The sequence below is a fragment of the Apium graveolens genome, chromosome 8, assembly GCF_009905375.1.
Source record: "Apium graveolens cultivar Ventura chromosome 8, ASM990537v1, whole genome shotgun sequence".
NCBI lineage: Eukaryota > Viridiplantae > Streptophyta > Magnoliopsida > Apiales > Apiaceae > Apium > Apium graveolens.
In genome coordinates, this window is record NC_133654.1 from 102,012,973 (window position 1) to 102,016,413 (window position 3,441).

Genomic DNA, 3,441 nt, shown 5'->3' on the forward strand with positions numbered 1-3,441 from the left:
TCCTCGCATAATTATTGAACTACTGTGATGATTTAATCGATTATCTGTATTTAATTATTCGTTACGAATAATTATTCTGATATTCTTTGAATAATTAATTATCGCTCGAATAATCATACTCTAATTCATCGTTCAATTATTCGTATGAATACGAGTTACTCGTTTTATTTAACTAATTATCGAATCTTTAAATAATACTATTCGATTAATTTTAATCCTTAATTATTACTTAATAACTTAATTACTATATAATAAATAAATAAATAAATAGTTAAATAATTAGATAAGTAATTAAATAATTAATTAAGTAACTAAATTCGAATTTCTAAATTAAGAAAATAATTTAAAAATTATTATTAATAATTTTCAGAATTTTAATTATACTTTTAGAATTTACAAAACTAATTTCTGATTTTATAAAATAGAAATAATTAATATAAATATCAGAAACAGTTTTTAGGAAATGGAATTGGGTTTTAATGGATTGAAACCAGGTTATATTTCCGGGTTGACGGGTCGACATTCGGGTCCCCAAGAACATGGGTCGACCCGCCAGATTCTGGGAAAAGCTCCGGCCACCGGCGGAGTTTTCCGACGACTCCACCTGACGTTCCCAGAGCATCGTTTCTTCGGGTTTTTGACGCCATTCGATTCCCCTAAACTGCAGCTACCTATTCCCGGTGTCACCATCATCAAATTGCCCCTCCTCCGCCATCTCCGGCCGAAGGTCGAAGTTCTCCGATGAACTTCACCGGAAAATCGATTCTCATCGAAACGTTAACCAAAATTCACAAAACTGATACCAAATCAAACCTTCAGAGTTCCTTAATCTATCCCAACAGTTAACCACAATCAAAAAGGTCTATAATCTACTAAAATCGAAGTTAAAAATTCCACAAAACCAAGAACTCGAGCAACTGTTTCAAGGGGTTATATAATCAAAATAAATATATGAAATCACTCTTAAACTCGAGATAAAGCTATCTTGATTAACCAAAACATCAAACAATTCAAGAATTAAAAATGCCTAATTCGACTATAAACCCTAAAAATACGAATTGAAAATCAAAAATATAAAATATGAAATTGATTATACCAATCGAAAGTAGAGATCAAGAGCTTTGCAATGACTACTTACATGTCTGATTTGGAGGTCGTAATCACGATCAAATCTCTGATTGAAGTCAAGAACACCAAACCCTAATTTCTGGAAATTGGGGAAAATAAATTAATAATAATTAGGGTATTTATAGCTGCAAAATTAATACTCCTAAATAAAATTAAGAGGCTAATTATACATCTAATAAAAATATTTGGCCCTAATTTTTATAATTTTTGGGTATTAAAATTTAATTTATAAATATTTTATATATGCAATATATATGCCAAAATTTCCCAAAAATTGTGAATATTGCAAAAATACAAAGAAATGATATAAATAAAAGTCCTATAATTTTATAATAATAAAAATGTAATTTTTGTGGGGTTTTTAACACCCAATGGGGCTCGGAAAAGTCATTTTTCGCAAAACGAGAAAATTTATAAAATATCTAGATGTTTAGAATAATGTGATGGTAAAAGCCGTTTGATGAAAAATAAGGCCCATTATTTTATTTGAAATACTAGCTTTAAAATCATGGTTTGGGTCATAAAACGTTTGAAATGAAATCGATGAATGCAAAATAAAATATCTGAAAAATATCTTAAAAATACTGAAATGACACGGAATACACGTAACACGTAACAATTAGGATTTGTCAGATAATTACACATAAATGACACATTAATACACAAAATTTATTATAAATATGATATAATATAGACGTAAGTTTCCCAGACGTTACAAAACCCATAGTGCGGTAAGGACTGAAACCATCCACCGCTAATCCTAACCTAACATTTTGATCGCAAAATCTGGATATCCAGCATCCAGTGACTTCCAAGCCTCGGCATCGGCTGGATGCCTTAGCTTCCCGTCTTTGATGCGTCCTACATCATTCCATGTCATTAGCTCAGCATATTCTTTACACATGAATACGCGTTGCAGTCTTGGTTTCAGCGGAAAGTATCGCATCACCTTTGCTGGGATGTTATACTTTTTTCCCGTACTGCTTGTATCAACATCACTGGTGTCATTATCCATAATTTTCCACCTTGAAATTCCACATACTTTGCATTTAACTTCATTTATATTTTCAGCCCAATATAATATGCAATCGTTCGGACATGCATGAATATTTTGATAATCTAGACCTAACTCTTTGATCATATTCTTGGCAGTGTTAAAAGATGAAGGCAGATTAACTTCGGGGAAGGCGTCCTTTATTAACTCTAGTATAGGAGTAAAGGAGGACTCGTTAATTCCATGAATGCACTTCAACTGGTAAAGCTTTACTATAAAACCTAAACGAGTAAATTTTTTTTACTCGGGATACAAAGGTTGTTTTCCCTCTTCAATAAGTCGATAAAATTTACTTGCGTCCTGATTAACACCCTTCTTACCTCTATAATCATCATTATATTTATACGCACTATCCATCATCTCATCAAAATCATTACCTAACCCAAACCCTCTGTCACTGCCCTGATCTGATTTCTTTTGGTACTTAGAGGTTGGAATCTCGTATATCCAATCAACGAATGATGGATAAGGACCCTAACAGACTAGATGACCATACACATCATCTATAGAGTACCAAAAGCAATTACTACAGTCCTTGCAGGGGCATTGTACTTCATTTCCAACACCAAAATTAGAGAATGCATTCGTAGCAAAAGTTTTAGCCCCATTACGATATTCTTTACTTTGTTTAGGACGTAATATCCATTTCATCTTTTCAAACCTATGTTCTACAAAATTTCACATAAACAACACATTTAAAAACAGTGGACCAAATTAAAAACAAAAAAACAGGGCACTTAAACAGTGGACCAAATTAAAAACAAAAAAACAGGGCACTTAAATTTAACAAATACATGTAAATCCAATTTAACACAGAATATTAAAAATAAACCCTAATTTAACACATACATGTAACAATAATACCCAAATATCCCTAATTACCATATACATGTAAAATGAAATGCAAGAATCAATAATTGACAGTCAATTAAACCCTAATTAAGAATCAATTGAGTGAACACATAAATAAAGAAGCATGAGTTAACACCCATCTAGCAATAATCGAACACCCATCTACAAAAAATGAACATTTCTAGAAAAGAAAATTTGGGGAAAAACGAACCTTTCGCGCTTTAAACTCCTCTGAGCTTTAAATCTCCTCCTCTGAGCTTTAAATCTCCTCCTTCGTCCGAGACTTCAAGTGTGTGTTTGTGTGTCTGAGAGTGTGCGGGTGTCGGGGAGTTAAGAGTGTTTGAGAGTGTGTGTTTGTGTTTGAGACTGTGTGTGTGTTTTTATCTGTTTATTACTTTTTTCTTTAG